The sequence below is a fragment of the Nothobranchius furzeri genome, chromosome 1 (genome assembly GCF_043380555.1).
Source record: "Nothobranchius furzeri strain GRZ-AD chromosome 1, NfurGRZ-RIMD1, whole genome shotgun sequence".
NCBI lineage: Eukaryota > Metazoa > Chordata > Actinopteri > Cyprinodontiformes > Nothobranchiidae > Nothobranchius > Nothobranchius furzeri.
In genome coordinates this window covers 54,289,914-54,313,626 of record NC_091741.1, presented here as the reverse complement: position 1 = coordinate 54,313,626, position 23,713 = coordinate 54,289,914, and the positions used below count along the sequence as shown (strand labels likewise).

At 41.7% G+C, this 23,713-nt stretch overlaps 1 long non-coding RNA gene across 1 annotated transcript in view; it reads right to left on the bottom strand.

Annotated features, from left to right (window-relative positions):
• Positions 1-334: 334 nt before the first annotated feature.
• The window catches only part of LOC139071584 (uncharacterized), a 47,609-nt gene continuing 24,230 nt past the window's right edge, over positions 335-23,713 (bottom strand). The window contains exons 2-3 of the long non-coding RNA XR_011521431.1: positions 5,780-5,944; positions 335-562 (exon numbers count right to left, since the gene is read on the bottom strand). This is a non-coding gene — a long non-coding RNA (uncharacterized lncRNA). The remainder of the gene's footprint in view (positions 563-5,779; positions 5,945-23,713) is intronic.

The following is a 23,713-nucleotide window of genomic DNA, read 5'->3' as shown; positions in this document are numbered from 1 at the left end:
AGTTTTATTATTACAGATGTTTTTGAACATGTTACATGAACAGAAAATGAAAAGATGGTAAGGAGACAAGATTATTTATAATACGTTACACTTATTTACAGATCAAAACCAGTATGGACCAGTTATGAACGGTTAAAGCAGGATTAACCTGAGTGACTCTTCCTGGATCCTTTATTTAAACTGAGTGAGCAGGAGGTCTTTAACAGTGCAGCTGGATCTGCTGCAGGAGGATCCAGACATGGATGGAGGGCTGGAGCAGACCCGTGGCTGGACGTTTCTGGTCAGAGGAACATCATACAGGATGGTCTGCAGAGAGAGCTTTGGGACGCTTCCTCTCACTGTCCACTCCATCGTCCATCTACAGGGACTGGTGGGCTGGCTCAGATGACGGCTGTTACATCTCTGTGAATGACTTGCCTGTTAACAGTAGTGGTGGTCTGCTGGTACCTCCTGCAGGACAGAGCACCACCGACCTCCTCCACACACATCTTCCTCACGCTCATCCTCCAGACCCACAACTTCACCAGCACAGAGGCAGATGTGCAGCACAGTGCATGCTGACCTGTAATAGATTAAATAAGAGTTTTTTTTAATTGAAAAATGTAAAACAAAACATAACCTGCAGTACACTGGTTCTGTTCAGTTTAAAGAAAAGCAGCAGGGAAAACTACAGAGAATTTACATTTTTAAGACAGATCTAATCATTATTAGGCTTAAGTTGAATAAACAAATGCACATTGAAAACAGCTCATTTTATTAAAAAGCCTGTTTTTTGAAAATGTTTTACCCCCATTTGATGCAGAATAAGTTCTACGGTCCAATTTACATTAGAAAACATCCTACTGCATCCAACATTTATAATGCATTTGGTTTATATTAATTACCTACATGATAATACTCTGCAGTAATCTGTTGTGTACGTTTAACAAGTTCGTTCTGTAGCTTAAAACATACATGCAATGATCTAAAGTTAACAAGTAAGTCCTGAAAGCTTGTAGAATAAACAAAATTACTTTATCTGAAAACGGATGTGAACAAACGCTGCTGATGGATGTGAAGCTACTGTAGCTCCTTAATATTCCTGCTCCATTTTCGCTAGCTTTAGCATTTTTCCTTTGCGTGTAGCTGCCGCTGCGGCTGTGACGGGACCTACGGGCCACCGTAGAGGTGAAGGCTAGACTGTACGAATTCAGAGCCGCTGGGTTCCGGTCTTAGCGGTCTGGTAAGGACCCGGCCTTGCTAGACCGGCAAGGACCCGTACTCGTAAGCATCCTGCCTGTGGATTCGGACACACCCATTAACATTTAAAAGATGGCTTGTCATGCTGGTAAAGTGCTGGAATAACCTTGAAAACTTCCCTTGAATTTGATTTTAAGCTGTTTGTTCATAGGTCTGCTCAGAACTAACACGTGTTTCTCCAAAATGAGGATGTATCAAGAGCAACACACAGCAGGTGAGATAGTAATAGGTCATTGCATTTTTACTAAGAAACTATTCAAAATACCTGAACTTGAATGAAATGGAACAAAAACTCAGGAACCGGAAGAGCCTAAAATCTTTAACTTCATGAAGAGCACAAACCAAAAATCAATAATGTATAAACAGAGCAGCTGCTGTTAAGGTCTTCTGTTCTTCCCACAAAATAAACAGACCTGAAAGATCCATATGAAATGGTTTTTACTCACCCCACCCATGTACCAAGCAGAGGAGAGAAAAACAACATTTTCAGTCTCAGATAACAGACATACTTTGCTGAAATTGGACGATACAGCTCAATATTAGAGACGCAGCCTTTATTTTAAGAAGCCCTCATTGTTTTCTCTCATATATTTAATCACCAGTGACTTGCGTTGTGTTGCGTCGTGCTAACGACTGTGCTAAATCTCACGCTGTTGTTTGTGAGGAGCAGTGATAAGGGAGTGGGGGGGTGATTGCTGTAAAGGCCCTGCTAAATGGACTTTATTTTAAACCCGTGGCAGTTACAGAATTACTAACTGAACAATGAAAATGTCTAAGATGTGTTATTGGAGGGTTGTTTTTTTTGTTTCTCAATGTGACAAAAATTATCAAAAGCGCACGACACAGCACACGGGTGTGTTGGACTGTATGTCAGGGCTGAAAATCAAGTTTGGATTCCAGTTCTGGAGAATTCTGAGCTTCATTCTTTGCAGTCCTGTTTTGATTTTTACCCAAAACTTTTCAAATACATTTTGGATTTAAAACAATTTCCTTGTGAATTGTGATGGACATTTAGTAGACCAACATAGCAGCCGATAAATATAAACAATTGTTGATACATCAGCATTGGCACATAGACCTTCTTAGTAAAGGAGATTTAAAGTGGCAGTGTGGGGGGAAGTACATACATTTAGCGTAGTCTTACACCACGTCGCCGTGACTGTCGCTAGTTTAAAAAAATACATTACGGTAAACGTTGTTTCCTGTGGAGCAGAAAGCGTGGAACGTTGGCTTGACTACTGAGACTCTGATGGTCCTTCAGTTACTTCCATCGTGAGAACGCAATGCTGATGCTAGTTTTCCGGTGTTGTACTTTCCAGATCTGCTCGGGGTCCTGCACCTGCCAGTGACATCATACTACGGCAATGCCGCTTGGCCAAAATGTATTGCATCTCATTTTTGATTCTGTTTTTCACGTAAGTTTTGGAAATAGTTTAGCAGTTTTGTTATTAAATTCATGTTACTTACTACCTAAATGTTTCTGAACGTGGTAAATGTAACTTCCAAAAGTCGTATGACCAGCCAATCATCTAGTGTGATGTCATCGACAGGGGCAGGACCCTGAGCCGGCCAGAAGGAAACACGGTGTCTAAAACACCTAGACCTGCACCCTGTGTACTTAAGACCTGGTTTTATGGTTCTATGTTACAAAGCTGCCAATAATTTTCAACAACTCGACATCCTTTTATTCATTTTCAACAACAATTTGATGGCTATTTCCAGAGATTAACAGAAAAACACACATTGTCACTTTAAAGTCAGGCACATCCTTGGGCATCTCAGTGCTGCTGCAGAATTTATTTAAATTTATATTTACATTTTTGAATAACATCTGCATAATAAATGCTCAAATAATCACTTTCAACCAAAATTTATTTTTATTTACCAGTTTTAAATATTTAAGACTTGATCAGTTAATGATGGATGGATGATCAGTTAATTGATTTGTTTGAATCACTTCATTAATATGTTTGATTTTAACACTGAGCTGTAGACAAATTGATCAATTTAGAGTTCAGAAACCTTCTGCATCAACTGATGTTATTAGTGACATTTTAGCAAATAAGGTGGAAATCGTTTAGATATCAGCCATGAAAATCGTATATCGGTAGGCTGACTATGACCTCTACGCATCGCTATCGGCAATAGCAACAAACATATTGCTCGACAGGTAACATTTGGAACATTTACCAAATTGTTAAAAAAAAAACTTATAAATCAATTATCATAGATTTTTAAAACTCATCTGTCATTTAACCAGAGACTGGTTTCTGGTGCAAGCCCAAGTAAGGATTAATCCACCTCCATGCTGGAACACATTCAACATTCAGAGCCAAATGAAACTTTGGTTATTGTTTTCTAATTCAGACTTTTTCCTCTTCCTTTTTTATATATTTTTTTATTTTTATGTTTCAGAATAATTGTTTTAGATCCAAAAATATAAAAGTAAAAAAGAAAAGCTGATTCTAAATAACAAGCTCCGAGTTCTTTTTGTGACTCCACCATAAAAAATTGATTTTTCTTTTAGTCTCTTATAATTAGCTTCACCCTAAGGTTTTCTTAACTGAAAAGAATACTCTTGTCGGACTGCAATTACTTTTTTATTTTGAAGGTGTGAGGCATCATCTCAGTTGATTAGTAGAACTGGGGTTGAGAAGTCAAACTTTGTAGGAAGGTTTTGAAATTTGCATCACACGACCTTGCAATGTGAATCGGGTGGCAGACCAAGGCGGGAGCCTTGGCGGTCCAATCCCCGGACAAGGAAAAAATCACACGACCTTTAGCAACAATCAGCAAGCTCATGACTTAAGCTCATTAGGATTGAGAACTTGGTTAACTTTAACAGAGGTAAAATAATCTTTAGTTGTTCCAGTTCTAGACAGTGCACTTTCAATTTTCCCTTCATTATAAAGCTACACACACAGAACCAAACCATCCAGCTTTGTAAGTTGATAAAAAGATGGTTCAAATTTAAGACTTTACAGAGTTTTTACCTTTTCAAGCATCCTGGTAATTTCATGCACCCATTTTCTATTTTCAAAAAAAATGTGGTTGCATTTGACGAGATAAAACATACCAGCCTTTTTTAAATCTTTTAGGCAATATTAAAAAATGACCTACACTTTACCTGTGGTTACCACAAAGTCACTATGTGGAGTAACTTTGTGACTTTTTGTGCATCTTACACACAGTAGTGTAGAAAATTGTAATTCACGTGCTTTGGTTACATGATTTTTATGGTTCATGGTGCAAAAATTGGAAAAAATCATTTAAACATCCTCCTGTGCACCAAATATCTACGAAGACGAGATTGGTGTAATTAAATGGAAACTACAGAATGTGATTGTGACTTAAACGTGATGGTTTCCTGTTATTTCTAAATAACCGCACATTTAAAAAAAATAAATAAATCAAACCTTTATGTCCGTGTGTGTAAAAAAAAGAAAAAGCACAAAGTGAAATTCAACCCTAGAGCAGGAGTGGGTGTCGTTTCATTTTGTGCAAAGTGGTAGCAGTAGTTTAATCAATGGTAATTATTTTCATGCAAGTAATTCCACTTAATGAGCTGCAACATGAGAAGCTGCTACCGTTTTTCTCATTCTGAAGTAATCAATATTTCTACTAAAGAGTTCCTCCTAATTAAATTCAATAAAAGTTTTACACTAGATTTTTAAAAAGAATATATTTAAGGAAATTGCCTGCAAAGCTGCTTTTGTGGCCAGATGTAGAAACCTGTTTCTTACAGGCATTGGTGAGAAAAGCCTCATTTTGAGCTTCATTAAACCAAGCCTTCAGGCAAGCATGAACACACACACACACACACACACACACACACACACACATACACACAAAGACACTGGAGCGGTATGCAGATGAAATCATGGCTGACATTAATAAGTAAACACACTAAAGTAAACAAACTCCATTAAAAACCTGACATGTTTCATTTGGCTGAGCTTTTGTTTGCCTCATCGGTTCTGCTGGAAGCTCAGTTTAACAGAGGATGACAACAGTGGTGATTTTTTTTAATAGCGTAATTATACTACAGACTTAAAATGTGTGGGTCAATCCCAGTGCTTTAACTTTGTTCTGTGATCAATAGCATCAAACGAGCCACTGGTGGATACGATCACAATAGGGAAATTCACACAGTAAAGTCATACTTTGGCAACATTTTCATAATTTTAAATCATTTTCTGAATACTTAGGACCATGTGATATTTTCGTTTGTCTTTTTTTTTTATAAATCTGCAGACATTTCTAAAATTCTGTGTTTTTCTGTCAATATGAGGAAATGATTTTAGTAAATGGCTGCACTATAACAAGGGTGAACTTTTAAGGGGGATCTGAATACTTTCCGTACCCACTGTAGGATTCAGTTTCAATAACAAATCAAAATTTAAAAAAATAAAATAAAATCTACTTTTCTTTATTCGTTTCTTTGGGACAATTGCATATCACTCATCCAGACCATCACTAAAAAGAATAAATGCATGCTTGTGACTTTTTCTGGCAATTTTTAACATTTTAATTGACTTACCTGAAATTGCATTCCAAAGCACATACGAGCGGCCCAATCCTCACACAGCAGCATCCCACTGGACTGCAGTCAGGGCAGAGGATGTTCATCACCGTGCATTAAAGACCAAGTTCACTGAGAAACCGTGCAAATGTGTTGAATAATTAGTGAACTTGGCCTTTCTGACTGAAAAAGAAACAAATTGTGTTTAGCTGTGTTGTAAAAAAGAACTTCTTTACAAAAATAATAAAACCTTACTTTGAGTAATAGGCTGGTTAAAATTTTGGATGAAGGAAAAGGGTTGAAACTGTGACAGAACAAAGTTTATTAGTAGTTATAAACATATTTAGGCTGTTTTCTTGTTGTCTTTTCATCATTTATACAATGTTATAACCAGTGCTTGCAGCTTGCACCCCTCTGACCTCTGTTAATCAGACAGAGGGAGAAACTGTGGACAGCTATTTATCGAAAAGCAGACAGTGTTTTTTTAGTAATTTCAGAGATTTCGACTGATAAATGGTCAAACTATCGTTAAGCACCACATGCTAGAAAATCATCAGCTAACCCCTACTTCACATTGGAAGCATCAGTAGAGCGGAACGGTAGCTGAATGGTTTTCTTGCGATTTTCACAGCAAGACAGTACACACCGAGAAAATCTCAGCCACGGAGCGGCTTCCCTGCCGTATTCCTCGCTAGACTCGCAAGGTCACAAAATCCCTCAAAACTTTTGCCATCTTTCTTGTTTACCTTTTGAGATCACAGAATCTCTCGAGACTTCAAAGGCTACGGTTTGTTTTTGACATCAGCCATTAAACCAAAAAGAAGAAATCATGTTTGATATCACATTTAGATGGGTTAGGGTTAGGATATGATGTTGGTCCTCTACTGCTAGGGATTAAAGCCATGAAACACACTTTTGGACTTCTGAAACAATGCTGGAAGTAAATAAGCTGTTAGGTCACTTGTATTGTTGTAATTTACATGGATGTGAAGTTGCATTGCTGCAATTGTCTCATTTTGAAAATTACTAAGGCTTTTACACTGAAACTGTGTGTGATTTCCTGTCTAGCCTATATGTTAACTGCAGAAATGGTCATGTTTGACTATATTGGATTCAATAGGAAGCAGTGAAGTTCTGCTGCCGTTTTGCGCTCCCCCTTTCTGCAGGATCAGCGGATAGAGGGTAGTACACGTATTCTGACAGTAAAGGTAGAGCTCTCGAGGTCTCTAATTTCAACTTTATAATCCTTTCGAAAGAAAATTGCAACGGCAGAAATGTGACATCATGTAGGCAGATGTGCTGATAATGCATTAGTCTGAAAAAGCATGGTTGTAACGGTTAACAAACCACTTGATGTATTACCACCGCCAAGTGCTCACATGAGCAGAGTTTCAGTTCGAGGTCCTGGTGAACAACAAAAACAGCCACTTGCCAAAATAAAAGCTACATTAGTTATACATCTTTTATACATCTTTTAAATACTCTTCAAACGCTGGAGTATCAATAGGTTGCCTATCCCGGACAAGAATTAGGAACAAATGGAAAGACTAGATAACACAGTGCTATACAAGAGCTGATGAGGGCCAGACAGAGGGGGGAAAATTACTTTGATTCAGTCTGTACTGTATTCTGTCAACAGAAAAAGGACCAAAGTTCTTGTTTCAAACTTGAAAAATAACAAGGTAACAGAGCCGTGTTGGGTCTGGCTATTAAAAAGAAGCAATTTGCTATTCTTCCAACCTGCTAGACAGACCATCTGTCATCTTTAACCATCTCTGAGCAGAACACCACATTCTTCAATGGCTGCATCTAAATTAAACACCAGAAAAACTCAGATGGACTCTGTGCAATAAAAATAAATGCCATCCTAGTAGAGACTATGCCTGAGTGGATGGTCTAACTAGCACTCAACAATCCCACATTCCATTCTATCTAATCAGAACTATTTTCTCTAATAATAGCACTTTCTCACCAATCAGAAGTAAATTGATTATTTGTCATTATAATTGAAACTGATGTGAAGGAAGCCCTGAAACATTATAAAAACACCCCAGACGTGTGGAAAAGTCAGTAAACTCTGTTGTTTCTCACTTGACCCAAAATAATAAGAAATTAATTAAAAAATATCTATCTATATCTATCTATCTATGTATATGTATATGTATATATACATATACATATACATATATATATATATATATATATATATATATAGTAATGGAGTTTTTAATTTTAAAAAAAGGTAATGGCCTGTAGCGCCTTCTTAAGGTTGTATAACCCTCCACCCCCACCCCCCAAGGCGCTTCACAACACAATCAGTAATCCAACTGCGCGCGCACACACACACACACACACACACACACACAGGTGGGGCAGAACTACAATATAGACACAGCTTAGGTGTGTTCTTGCTGTGTCGTGGTTCTGATTCCATGCTGTCGTTCCATTTTTAAAACATAGAAACAGTTTTGTTGCCTGTTTTTTTCGCTATGTTTTGTCTGCGGCTGCAGACTTCCTCAGGCTGATGCTGATGGTGGCGTCACTTCCTTCTCCATTTATCCGCGGGCAGCAGAGGGCGACAACGTCCGTGCACATCAAGTTCATGTTGCCCCACATTGAGTAGTCTGTCCCACATTTGGCAAGTTGGGATCTGGTCACCCTAGCCCAGGGGTCGGCAACCTGTTCCCATCGAAGGGCCATTATTACCCGTTTCCCACAGTAAAGAAAACACTGGGAGCCACAGCAGCCGCGGCGTTGTGGGCGGGGCCTACCCTCAGACAGCAGAGAGCTGCTTTAACCAATCACAGCAGGTGACAGCAGCCAGTACCGGTCGCTCGTGTACGTCAAAGTTATCTTTCATAAGACGATAATCAATAAAATGATTTATATAAAGTGGATCCAGAAGTTGTAGCCCGTCTCTGCCTACAATATTTTGATATTTTTCACCCTGTTGGTGGTTTTACTGAGCAGGTGCCACTGTTGCCATACATTTATTTTTAAAACATGTTTAGACTGTTCAGAATACAAATCCAGGCTCTGTCACGTTTGATTGTTGTAATTAAACTTTGTAGTTGGGGAAGGTCAGAAAAGGATCCGATCATTTTGTTTTTCCCTCATTTACAGTGACGGAGATAACGGCGCAGTGCGCATGGCTCTGGTGTTAATCAAGTTAAATTTTATCTCTTTGTAACAATTTTCACAAGAAAACAGAACAGTTAAAAGCAGGGCTTGTGTTTACCAGACAGTTCCCGTATTTGACCGTTTATTTTGACGGAGAAAGAATAGAAAGAATTACCCCGACGCATGCAGACGAACTGACATTTTATTCTACGAACATCGCAGATGTAGCTAAATCACCCAAGAAAAGATTCCCATCTCAACATCTGAACTGGACACTGCTCAGCGCAGCTCACTGTCAGCGCGTACGTACGGTACACACTGAGCTGAAGATGTGGAGAGGGGCTTGGAGTGCATCGCAGAACCAGAGCGCAGATTCCTCCGAATGAAGCGAGACTTGTCCCTTAGAAAATGTTACCCGATTATGAAACTTTGGCTGAATTGTGCTTGTTCCTGTCTCCAATGTGTCGACGCATCCAGGAGCCTGTCTGAGGAGAGTTCCAGAATCTCACATCCTCTTCAGCTCAGAAAGCGCCGATATGATTACGCACAAGCGTGACGCGTCAACCCAGTCTCACAGTAAGACCGGGTTGGACCTTGTCATGAACTCCTCCTCTTAACCTCCTCTGCGGGCCTGGCTGGCACTGCACTCCAGTTCCCAGCATCCCTGTCACAGACGCTTCCCGGTGACGTCATCCCGCTGAGCCTATTTAAGGACCTGTCACAGCTGAGCCGGCACTCAGTCATCATCTCACGATAGACGCCAACCTATTCTAAAATGACTAAGCCTAATCTGCCAACTCTAAAGACCATCCGGGAAGAGAACTTCCCACGCTGTAATCAGCCACGACTTAATACCAGTCTCTCCGCGCCTGGGTCTCCAAGCCACACTCCAGCTCAGCCGATCGTACCTGACAGACCTGTTCAGGTTTACGCAGACAATCTTTACATTTAGAATTGGCATACAGATGTAAAATTAATGCAGTAAAATATAAAGCATTTTATTTAAATATCCGTTCATTATTTTACAAGCACAGAGCCGCATCAGATGGATGGAAGAGCCGCACGCGGCCCCAGAGCCGCACGCGGCCCCAGAGCCGCGGGTTGCCGACCCCCGCCCTAGCCTAAAGGAGGCTTTGTCTGGCGGACTGAGAGAGGAGCTGAGGCAGAGACTGAAGTTTTTATAAAGAGGCAAGCGGCTCTGAGTCATATGGTTTCATATTGGTTCGAGCAGAGGCAGCTGGAGGCGTGGCCGAGGCTCGGCTATATTTCAGTGTCACCCCGGTTTCACACTGAAAGCATCAGTGAGCGGCAGCAAAACATCACTGCTTAAGATAGAATCCATTAAACTCTATGGAGTGTTTCAAACCAGCAGTGATGCGGCAATTTACAGGCGCGTCCCAGAACCAGCACGCCGCGCCACATAGAATCGGGTTTGATTTTTGCCGTGAGTTGCTTCTCGGATGCGTCAATTTCCACAGTTAACATAGAGCTAGATGGGAAATCACACACTGTTTCAGTGTAAAATCCCCCGTAATTTTCAAAATAAAAAGTACTGCAGCGAAGCCATTTCATATATATGAAGCTTTCACGTGACCCAACGGCTTATTTGCTCACAACATTGTTCCAAAAGTGCAGCAGTATGTTTTTCTTGGCTTTGCTCCTGGCAGTGGAGAGAAAAAACATCATGTATGACATTTAACAGCGATATAAAACTGATTTCCTTATTTTTGGTTTAATGGCGGATTACATAAACTGTGACCTGAAGTCTCGAGGCCTTGTGATCTTGCAAACCAAGTGAAGAGCACAGCGAGGAAGCCGTGCCGCTACCAAGACTCTCTCGGTGTGAAAAGGGCCGCTTAGAAGTTTGCGAGTAAACCGTTCCGCTGCCGTTTCGTGCCGCCGATGCTTCCAGTGTGAAACCGATGTCACTGTGAACCATTTCAGCCAATAGCAATGGCTGAATCAAATTCAATGTAGTGCACAGCTTTAGCCTGAAGAGGGCATAATAATGGCAGTTTTAGGCTGAATTATTTATTTTAAATAAGATGCACTAAAATGCCAAAATGAAGACTACACATGTCTGTCGATTAGACACTCTTTTATACAGTTTGTCAGCAAAAAAATCTTGTGGTGACTAAATACAGTAGTTTAAACTTTTATGATGGGAAGTTTGTGTTACCTATGATGAGGAGGATGGGTCAAGACAGTTTTTGCCTTTTTTCTCCTGGGTTCCACTAAAATGCAGTCCTATATCGTTGAAGTCTAAAAAATAATAAGTACAATTATTTTTAAAAATGTATTTACCTTAATGCACTAATTTTTGCATAACTAACCTATTTTGTCTAACTTGTATGTGGTTGCCACTCAGTGCTCATCCTCTAATTTACACGTGAAGCTCCTGTAGGAAAAACCTAAAAGCCACGGCACAGAAAAGAACAAAACGAGCAGCGTTCAAAGCACTTCAGTCGTGCCTCAGTGAGAGAGAAAGCTATTGTTTTCACTCTGAGCTGAAATAGTAATCTGTCTTGGACTGTGTGTGCTTCCTCAGCCCCGCTAAAATGTAAAAATAACAGGAGGGAAGCTGGTGCAGTAATATCAGTCTTCAGCCAAATGGATGAACATGAATGGCAGGCTTTTTACTATAAGGATGTTAGTGTCACAGATCAGCCAGAGACAAGAGTTGGCCATCTAAAAGCTGGGAGAGGAAAGGCCTCGCACGTGTGCACACAGCTTCAAAAGCAAAAAAGGCAAACTGTTGCAAAAACTGCAGAAATGCAGTAAACTCAAGAAAAAATTGGTTTTATATTCTGAACTGATGTGGTTTCTTTTTGGAGAGATAAAAGCTAACGTTGTTGTGGCGTGTTTAAATGTCCCACGCTCAAGCCTAGATTTGCCTTTTCTTTTCCCCGGCATTAAGCAGCCATTACGGATGTGATTAGGCCTTTATGTGCATGGAATGGGAAAAGTTTTGCCCATTATGTAACCGGAAGGTGCCACGCCACCTCGCCTCACGCTGAGCGGGGTGTGGCGTTTCTGACAAGCCCATAGCTAATCATTGTTTTGTTTCATCTCGTCATTGCTTTGAAGTGCGAGGCACCAGCGGGGGTAGTGCGATTATTCGGCTAAATTCTGCAAAGAGAAAATATAACAGCTCTGTGGCGGCAGGTGCATCAAATCCCCACCCCCACCCCATCCCCCCATCCTCAGGCGTAAACAGGGACAAAGACGTGGGCACGGAAACACATTTGCCAAAATGCACACCTGTATTTAGGATTCGGAGCAAAAACAACAAAAATGATAACAAAAATAAAGCTCTCACACATTTGCTTCTCTAAAATCACGTATTTCACATGCTAAAACCCTCCCCTCCCACAATCCCTTTGGGGAAAAAATGAATACAAACAGCACAATCACTCAGTGACACAGATCCACACATGATCTCGCCTGAATGCAGCACATAGGAGCTGTTCCACAGGAGGTAATTCTGTTTCTGTTTGTTCGACAGAGAAAAAAGGGAGGGGAAGACAGAAGTAGAGAGGGGGAGAAAGTGTAAATCTAACATAGGGGCCCTGTGGCAGAGCCCCCAGGATCAAATTCAATTCTGGCAAGATACACATTAAGCCCCGTCAATCACCGGAGTGCCCTTGGAAAGTGGCGGAATGGCGATGAGAGTGACAGGAGAGTCTCTTTTTCCACGAGAGCTGGGGATGAACCCTCTTAAATCTGCTCTCGCACATTCAAAAAGCCCCATCATCCTGTGAGGTTCTTCAACTCAACTCCACATGCAAACACCATCTTCTATATGACCGTGAGATGCAGTACACCATCTACAAGTCAAGTATATTTATATTCAGAGGAGTTCCCTGTTCCCAACTGCGGGTTTTGTTTAAATCGATTTTAGGCGTCAATAAATCAGGAGGGAAAAAAACTCTGTGGCACATAAAATATTGTGGTTCACTTTGTTGAGCTTAATCTCCACTGATGTTTTGTGTGTGTGTGTGTGTGTGTGTGTGTGTGTGTGTGTGTGTGTGTGTGTGTGTGTGTGTGTGTGTGTGTGTGTGTGTGTGTGTGTGTGTGTGTGTGTGTGTGTGTGTGTGTGTGAGTGTGTAAGTAAAAGTTCCACAGTTGTTTTAATAATTTTGGAAAGCTTCATACCAGGATTAAGCCAAGGTTGATATGTAATTTTTTAAAAAGCACCTAATATTACCCACAATCTAACTCTGCGGGCAAATTTTCACTTAATAAAAAAGTGACATACATTCAATGTAGCTAGTCAGGCTAACAGCCTCACTCCCTCTGATTTTTGTTTAATTTCCCAGTGGTGCACATTTTCCATACAAATGACTTGAAACAAGGCCTAAAATGTGGTAAAGAACCCAAACGAATTTAAATTGCCTTGTAATATAATACCTTACTTTTTTTTCGTGTCCTGTCTGGCTGTGAAGCAAACAGAATTAATGTCTGAATGCTGGTGACAAGTACAGATTTTACTCTCAGGTGGAGCATCAAAGCTTCTGCTTTAATGTCACACCTGATACTTAAAACTTTATTGTTATTGTTTTTGAATGCTTGTAATTTCGACCGGACACAGAGACAGAGGTGAAAGAGAAAGTAAGAGACAAAAGGTGTGTGTGTGTGGGTGGGTGGATGGGTGGGTGGGTGGGAGTCCCACAAAAAAAAAAAAAACAATCAATGATGAACAAGAGTCTGCTTCTAGACCTGCAGAAAAGGGACCCACAACATTACAACAGGAGCAAGCTATCACTGCATCAACTTGATGAAGAAATGTAAAATCAACATTGTTTTATTTAACAATCACATGATAATAAATCACAATGCATTTAGTACCAACCACAGCCTTAAGACATGTGTTGAACGTGACCAAGTCCATACTTATGAGAGCACCATGTGAGCACCCGTGTGTGTACACGCACTTGTATATGTAAGGTTTCTCTATAGGAGCGTCCAATAGAGAGTGGGAGGGGCCACAGATCTGCCCCCAGGGTCGGAAATTAACACTCGCCACTCGCCAAATGCGAGTAAATTGCTCCATTTGGCGAGTAAATTTTTGAGCTCTACCTGCCACCTGGCGAGTAAATGTTTGCACCAAATTAGTTATGTTTATCAGTCATCTTCCACGGATTTCTGATACTCCTCCCGCCTGCATGCAACTTACACAAACGTATGCGAAACGTGAACGCTGCATCCAACGTAATTTCCACCTATCCCATTCAATCAGTTTATCAAGTTAGCCATTAGCTTTGTGTTAAAACTAGCGGTGAAATGTGGCGGTTTATAACTGGAGTCAGCCAGCCTTCCAAAAGAAAACTCGTCGAACTGGAAGAAAAAACACCAGGACCAGTGGCAACCAGAAGATTTTGTAAAAAGTGGCGAACTGGAGACGGCGGAGTCGTGAGACAATGGCTGTGTCTCAATTCAGGGTCTGCATCCTTCGAAGGACCCAGCCTACTCGGCCGACGTGGGCTGGGTCCTCCGTCGGCCGGGTAGACCGGATGTTAACGGCTGTGAATTTGGACAGGCCTAGCCTTCATGAATTACCGCCACTCCCTCGGCAAACGTTCCGTCGCCTAGCAACCGTGGAACCGCTGAGCAGAAGGGAGAAGGAACTTTAAACGATGGAGCGCGAAGTTTTATTTGGAGTTTTAATCATTTCCTTGACTGTTGGAGAGCTAATTCGGAGAAAATACTTTCGACTAGCTGAGCCTGAGCAAAGATGTGATAATAGATTTTAATACTTTCTAAGGGTCTTCATTTGACCAAAACCGATTTATCACCTTTTAAGACTTTTCAGACCCAGCGGATACCCTCTAGTAAACAATTCTCATTTGTAAACCAAAATAAAATTTAAGAGGTTAATGCAGAACTGATTTTATTTAGATATTTCGTTTATATGTACATGTTTAATCTTTTTCAACCATTTTTTTCTAGCAAAGTAAAAAGCTGTCAAAGTTCTCCCTTCTCTCCTGTGCCCTCTGCTGCTCTGCCTCCCTCTGCAGCCTCATGTCCTCCCTGATCAGCTCCAGAAGCTTGTCTTCGCTGTCACCTTCCCCTGGATGCCCATTTTCTCCAGAATAGTCTTAACAAACATGTAAGAAAAAAAACTGAGAAAAGAGGACAACGGGTTATTCCTTTCATGTTTTCGCAGAAAAAAATAAACTCAAACGAGTTTTTAAAATATGAGATGTTATTGTTCCTCCATGCCACAGCCGCCGAATACTTTGCTCCAGTGATCATGTGGTCCATCTCCGCCCTAAGCTTAATAAATTCCCTGGTTTTCTCTTGTACCTAAAATGCAAACTTCTATTAAAATCAGGGGGAAAACGTAGCGGGAGAAGTACGACACCGAGCGGCCGAACATACGGGCCGAGACCGCAATACAAGCACTTTTACTGTAACATTTCTAACTAAAATAACGTTCATGTATCACAAAAAGCCCTTAACCTAACAGTTTTCAAGTTTATACTGACATTTATATGCGCAATCCTCTCCGACAGCTCCCGCTTCACTGTCCGCCGTTTTTCTGCCGGCCGGCCCGCAAGGCATCTTGGGAACTGCTGCCCATTGAAGGATACACCGGACCCATCCTTCATTCAGGCAAAAAGAAGGCCGCATTCATCGACCGCATTTGAAGGAGTCTTCGAATTGGGACAGGCCTAGTCGCGGCGCTGTGACATAACCGGCCGACGAAGGATGCAGACCCTGAATTGAGACACCGCCAATGGCTACATTATGATGGCCACGTAGCATTGCTGCCTTTCACAGACAACTGTCCCTCGGCATTCTTCAAATATCCAAAAAATGCCCGTACTTCTGACTTTGTCTTCTTTGAGGGATAATAAATGTCCCAAGTGCTGCCGTCTCCTCCTGCCATTATTTCAGCTTTAGCTTAAAGAAAGTTTTGGTCGTAAACAACAAAGTGAGCATGTGCCGCCGGCAACTTCCAGCAGATGATACGGTGGCTGGTAAGGGTCACCGCGCCTACACCGCAGCCACGGTAATCCACCAAGATAATATATATATATATATATTTTTAAACAAGACTGTTATTATTTATTGTCAACTTTTTTACCGGGTTTACTGCTACACCGGTTACCGTGACAACCCTAGCCCTGACACACTTTCAGATATTCTCATGGTGCAGCTGTGTTCTCCAGAAATCAAGGACTAGGACCCAAATGAGGCTGAAATGCTTTGGCACAAAGACGGTGTCAGAAGCAGGAGGCCAGACTTCATGGACAGAGAAAACAAGGAGTCTGACTAGATTTCAATGAAAGAGTTCATAAAAACATCTCTAAAAATAAATAAATAAATAGTAAAAATGACAAGAGTTGTTTTCCTTATTAATTGATGTTTTAATGATTTTGTCACTCTGTTTGGAATCAACATAATATAGAATTACATGCTTTAGGTGGATCTAAATCATTTAGAATTTTGGCCGGTAAAAAATATGCTTGGCCGGTAGATTTTCATCATCTACCGGCCAACTTGGCCGGTGAGTAAAAGATTTAATTTCGGACCCTGTCTGCCCCCCAAAGATGCATAGGAGATGGAGGGAGCTCCAACTCCCAGAGATCCAGGAGCTGCCCCAGAGCACAGGGACCCCAAGGAGACTGCGACCAGAAAAGCCCCTGCCCCCCTCGAGAGGCGCAGAGGATCGCCTCGCCACAACCAGAAGCCGACAGATTCCCAGGAGATATCAGCGGCAAGCCCATAGGCCCACCCGCAGCCTCCCACCCCACACACCTTATTCACTCTGGTCCCAGTACTGCTGCACATGGGGTACAACCATTACCGGTTCCCAGAGTTCGACCCTTTCTGCTGGGGTGCTGATGAGCAGGCTCCCCCGCCCAACACTGAGCAAAGCAACCCACCACCCCAGACTCCAACCAGACAGCCAGATCTCCCAAATAGCCTTCAGCCCAGGGAAGCCAAGTGACAACAGAGGTGTGGTAAGACCCCTAGTCTCCCTCCGCCTGCTCCAATATAGTGTTAGTGCGTGTTGATGAGGTGTATTCCATGGCTGTGGTGAGTGGACAGTGCGGGAATTGTCTGGCCTACGCCAGCTGAAGCCACCACACTACTCCACTTGCACCCACAGCCCTCAGTGTCTAAGTGTAGTTTAAGATTGGAAGTGGGCACCGGCACTCGGGAGGAGGCTGAAAAATCCCCCTGCCAAATGCCATTGAATGTGCTCACTCCCAAGGCCCTAAGTGTGTGTTTGCGTGGAATGTCAATGGTGGAAGTGTTTAAGGTGCAAATAAAATTGGGGAGCAGGTTGCCACAGGAATGCAGAAATGGGGTCCATACCCGCACCCCCTGACTTGTCCACTCCTCAAGGTTCAAATGTGCATGATTGTGTGATGATGTGAGGGAGCGGGAGGAGAAAAATGTGTAGGGATGGAGAGGAATGGCTTGTTGTACTTAAGCCCTCCAGGAAGCCAGCTCCCCCACTGGCCCCAATAGGCACCTCTGTTGCCAAAATACCACCCAGGACATGGAGACCCCAACCCATCTTGCCAGGGCCCACAGCAGTAGCATCACAGAGCCCCATGGAGTCTGAGGCCACCAACCCAGCCCCAATCCAGCAGAATATCTACTCCCAACCCTGCATTTGCACAGCTTCCATAAGACATTCGACATCCAGGTAAGGCTGGGTCCTCCCCCTCCTGGACATCTCCCTCCCCCGTGATGGACAGCAGAGGAGCCAAGGTCTACCCAAGGCCCCTGAGCCCAGGCCAGGCACTGCCGTATGTTCCAGCCTTCTTCCTGGCAGCATACATGTCAGGACCCGACCCCCAAGGCCCCGCCCAGATCCCCACACGGGACCAGCCAACTCCACACCCCGAGACCCCAGGCCCCCCACCCAGACCTACTCAGGGGCATTGCAGCCGCCAGGCAGCAACCCATGGCCACCGCCAAGACCCCCAAGGGGCCCCACTCACAACCGCCAGTAATCCACCCCCCGAGGCAACCCAAGCACCTCCAGAGGGGGGCAGCAGCCCCCTGCCCCAGATGCCCCAGTGAACGCACCTTCAGGGAAAGTCTGGATACTCCAAACTCAGACCCTCCACCCCATCACCCCGCAGGAAAATATCAATGACCCCCATCATCGCTATGTAATGGAACCGATCAAAGGAGCCCAGAAAGATTGATTTGAAGTGGAAGCAGAGGCTGTATCAAGTGTAATATGATCTAACAAAAGATTTCTATACTGGTTAATGCAAAGAGTATCTCTATTTTTCAAATTCATGAGGATAGTTTTCTTAGCGATGCATATGGCAGTCAGAACCACGTGAGCCAAAGATGCTTCAATTGGGACATCGTCCGGGTTTCCTAGTAAACAAAGAGAGGGGGAAGTTGGGATATGACATTTCAGACACTTTGACAGGTCTCCTCATACTCTACCCCAAAATTCCTGGACAGGTGGACAGGACCACAGTGCGTGGATGTAATTGTCAGGAATGTTGTTTGTGCAGTGTGTACAGGTGTCAGATGACACAAACCCCATCTTGAACATCCGATGACCTGTATAGTGTACTCTGTGTAGAATTTTGTACTGAATTAATTGTAAGTAGGGGTGTCTGATCAGTTTAAATGTTTTTAAATAAGTTTGGGACCAGGAGTTCTGGTCAAAGCTGACTGATAGATCCACCTCCCATTTTTCAATAGGGATTGCTATTCTATCGTCTATTTTGGACAGTGTCTTATATAATTTAGACAGTAGTTTGGGGGGTTTGATATTATAGAAGTCAAATACCCTTGGTGGTGTTTGTAATTCTATTTTATTGTGCTTAAGTTTTTGTTTAACTACAGATTTAATTTGGTGGTATTCTAAAAAGCTATTCTTATCCCAAATTGGGAGACTATTCTATTAAATGGGATGAAGTCCAATCCTTCATATATGTGTTCCAGGTATAGGATTCCTTTACTTTTCCAGTTCGGACGGTTCATCATTTTGTTATTTTGCAAAATATCAGGATTATTCCAGATAGGTGTGCGTCCGCATGGTATTAGTGAAGACTCTGTCATTTTTTGATACTTCCACCATGCTGTCAGAGAGGTGCTGATACTAATACTTTTGAAGCCTTCATGTTTTCTTATGCTTGAGCTAATAAATGGTAAGTCCGAAAGCTCTATCGTATTGCAAAGTGTCTGTTCTATGTCTGACTAAGACTCATTTAGTGGGTTATCTTGCAACCATCTTGGTATATATTGCAGCCTGTTGGCTAAGAAATAATAATAAAAGTTGGGTAGATCCAGTCCTCCTCTGTCTTTGGTCTTCTGAAGCGTTTTTAAGCTAATTTGTTGAGGTTTATCCTGCCAAAGGAATTTAGTGATTGATGTAACATACAGCAATGGTCAGTTTTTAGGTACAGTTTAACCATTCAACATCTGGTCAAAAAAGAGACACAAGACTGCATGTGTCCCCTTTAAATTGGCCTGCCTTCATCCCATCCGCTGGAGCTCAGAGTCTCTACAGCTCTGAACAGATAACGAAATGTTAAAAATAACATTTTCTCCTCAAGGTCCAATCTTTGAAGTCTTCATGCCTCCATATAAGGAACACTCCGGCTCAGATCAGTTGCTAAGTCAAAGAATGATTTCCTAAATCAGATATAAACTTCTACAACTTATAAGATAGATAATCATTAAATAAACATTTGTTTATTGCTACTTATAATAATTATGATATAATGAAATGTTTCATTAATCTGTGCTCAATGACTGAAGTGTGAAATGAATGTTATGATTGTGATTACAGTGATTGAAATATGTTTCAGCATGTTAATATGACAAGGTCATAACCATTTGCACTCACACCAGGACAAAATAAGGTTAAGTTAAACTGACACAAATAGTCTTTTACCCTAGTCAGAGCTTTCGCATCAAAGAAGGCGTTTTTCTGAGGTTGTCTTGGTAACCATTCCTCAACTTGTCAACCTTTGGTTGGCTACACATATCATATCATGAGAACATCAAAACTGGATCACTCTCGGGTGATCTCTCAGTTCTAGAGAAAGCTTCAGACCGGCCACCTGAAGCAACACCTCTTTAACCCATCAAAGCTTTTGACACGTCGTCAAAAACTTTTTGCACCTGCAAAGCTGATACCGCAACAGTTTCCTGCAGAACAGGCTGATATTGTTTAGACTCCTTCAGAGTCCCAGACGCGCGGTTCCATCCATCTGTCATGACCCAAGACATCTCTGGACTGGAGAAGTCGGTGCTGTGGTCAATCTACATGATCTTCGGTGCCAGAGGTCATCCAACCTCTCCAAACTTCGGATCCACCAAGAGGGTCTCCGAAAACGGGTGAAGTAGAGACACAGATAGCATCTAATGTGTTTTGATAACAACCAACTTCATAGCTTAATGCAAACCAAATTCTTTTGCTCTCATAGATACGGAAGTTCTGACTAACACTGCATTCACACATAGGTTTAATACATCACATCTAGTTCCATCCATCACAGTAAATGCTTAGTTAACTTGTCATGTTTTCATAGTTTGTAAAATAAATCTTTACTTTTATCAACCTGACTCGTTTCTGAATCAAAACGAAGTGTGTACAATTCCTTAATAAAGAAAGAATCCTAGATCTTCTGATAAACACAGTAAAGACCAAGCAGAGTTGAGACTATATTTAGATAGAGTATCACAGCTTATTGGTCATACGTACAGGTAATATATTTATTGGGGTCTTAAAGCACTCAATTTTCTAAACCCTAAATTGAGGAGTCCAGAGATCTAAACCAGTCAGCTGGTGGCTTGTTTGGGAACATTGAAAATAAGTAATTTATTCTGGGTAAGACCATCATTTTAATTGTAGCAACCCTCCCCAAGAGTGATATCAGTAAGTATTTCCATCTTGCAAGATCATCTTCCACTTTCTTTAAAAGTGGGATGTAGTTTAGTTAGATCTGCCAACTTGGAAGAGATATTAATTCCCAGGTATGTGATATTCCCTGACTCCAATTGTGTATTAAGCAAATTGACAAAGAGACATTAATTGGTAGAATTGTGGATTTTAACCAGTTTATAGCGTAATCTGAAACTCTTGAAGAAGAGTTTTATCAGTTCTATTGAATGGGGGAGAGAGAACTGAGAATTTTGGAGAAAGAGTAAAACATCATCTGCATAAAGACTGATCTTATGTTCAATTTTCTCACATTTAATGCCTTTAATACCTGTTGTTTGCCTAATTGCTGCTGCTTGTGGTTCGATAAAGATAGCAAACAGCGAGGGGGAGAGTGGGCATCCCTGCCTGGTCCCCCTCTGAAGACAGAAGCTAGCTGATATTTGGTCGTTTGTCCTGACACGTGTTGTTGGTGAACTGTATAATGTTTGTAGCCAGTTTATGAAGAAGTTCCCAAAACCAAATTTATGTAAAGTTGCAAATAAGAACTTCCAGTTAACTCTATCAAAGGCCTTTTCTGCATCTAGAGATAATATACTAGTTTCTATGTTTCTACTGTAAGAGAAATCTATCAAATTAATTAATCTATGAGAGTTTGTGGATGACTGTCTACCCTTAATGAAACCAGTTTGGTCAGGGTGTATTATGAAAGGGGTTACCTTCTCTAATCTTTTTGCCAGGGCTTTAGAAATTATTTTGAGATCAACATAAAGATAAATTGGGTAATAGCTGGTAGGAAATGCAGGGTCTTTGTCTGGTTTTAACAAGAGACTAATATTGGCTGAATTCATGTTTGGCTGTAATCTGCTGCTCTCTTTGATTTCCCTCACCATTCTGAAGAATGTTGGAGCCAGAATGATCCAGAATTCTTTGTAGAACTCTGCTGGAAACGTCTGGACCTGGAGCCTTCCTATTAGGCATGGATTTAAGGGCTTCCTGGAGCTCAGCTGATGTTAGTGACGAGTCCAGGATTGTAGCTTGGCTGTCTGATAATTTAGGAAAATACCTTACATTTTAAATGAGGGAAATCACTGGTAACTACACAACCATGGGCTAAAACCAAATTAGATTTGAGATTAGAAGTTGTTTTGACCATAAAATTAGGTTGACATACTTTCAGTTTGCTGACTGAAAGTAATTATTTACAGAATTTCATGGCATGACTACGGATTTTCTGACCTCAAACACAAAGGTCTTGGTGCTGAGAGAACAATAGGTGGAATGGTGCTGCATCTGCAGTAATGCGGGCATTGTACTGATGATTTCAGACACAAGCGGCTGAAATGAGTTTTCTCCGCAGGGTGGCTGGGCTCTCCCTTAGAGATAGGGTGAAAAGCTTGGTCATCCAGGAGGGGCTTGGAGTAGACCCCCTGCTTTTCCAAATTAACTCATTCACTGCCAGCCGTTTCCTGGTTGCTAAAGGCCTTCGCTGCCATCGTTTCTCACCATTTTTACTGTTTTTTTAAGAGTGACAGAACGTTGCGCGCTAGGATGCTGTCGACGCCAAAACAACCAAAACAAAGAAAAGACTCACCTCTTACATCAGGAATAATCCACGTGTTTTGAGTATTATCAATTCTTTCATTATACGTTGTCGAATTGTGATCGGCAGACGCTTTCCGGTTCGCACCTCACTTATTTTTCTTTTTTTTACAGGAACGGCCCAAAACGATCTACTAACGCATGGATTTTCTGCTTCCTGATCCTGTGACGTGTGACGTATGCGGATGAAGATCTGCTTCAGAGCTGAGATGTTTGGGCATCGGAACGAGCCCCCTCACCGAGAGAACAAACAGTAAAAAAACGCAAATGACGACTTTAGTCGTCATTGGCAGTGAACGGTTGGGTTTAAAATGACGACTTTAGTCATCAATGGCAGTGAATGAGTTAAGAGGAGCTGGTGGAGGTGATTGATTGATTAATTTTATTGATCCCACGGGAAAAATCCTCTGAGGTGGCTCAGGCATCTAGTTAGGATTCCCCCTGGACACTTCCCAGGTGAGGTTTTCTGGACAACCAGGAGGAGACCTAAAGGAAGACCCAGGACACAATGAAGGGACTATGTCTCTCGTCTGGCTAGGCAGAGTAGCATCAAAGCATCAAGTGGCCTATTAAACATCGGCTGGTGATGATGTAAAAGTTCTTTCATATGTTGAGAAACGATGGAGATAAAGCAGTTTTAGTGAAATCTAGATGATATAGCTATGCACCAACTCCCACACTCAGTTGAAGCATGTGTTGATCCTTGGCCACAACCACACTTAAGTTTGCCTCAGTTTCTTTCAAACCAATAGAAGTGTTGCCATTTTTGTGTAAATGTAAATTTCATTTAGCTGTGATGGCAATAATTAATCATGTTAACCATCAAGTTATTTAATTGTAGACACGCATCCAAAAAGGACTTTTTTTTTCATTTTCATTGAAATCTGTGAAGTCGTTAACAAGCTATTTTATTGACACCACAGACAAATGAAGCACATCCACACAGACACAAGAAATGATGTTAACACCCACCCATCAGCCAGAACACGATTAGAGAAAATGTTATGTGGACATATGAACCTGGGGAGAAGAAACCACTTCATCCCAATATCAGGAACAGGTCCCATTGATGAAGCACAGTGGTGGTAGTTTCATGGTTTGGAACCAAATAGCTTTGTCTTACCAAAGTTTACAGGCTAAGTATGCAAAATAAATTTTTTTCAAGAACCAACTCATCAATTGTAATCAGAACTGGGGCGTGCAGAGAGGACTGTAGTACATCGAAGAGCCAGGACTTTGAGCTGACCGTCTAGAAGATGTCCTGACCTTAAACTCAGTTAAGCATGAATGAACAGGTCATTTGCTTCTTGACATTCACTAAGAACCTAAAGATGATGCTGACTTGTAGGAAG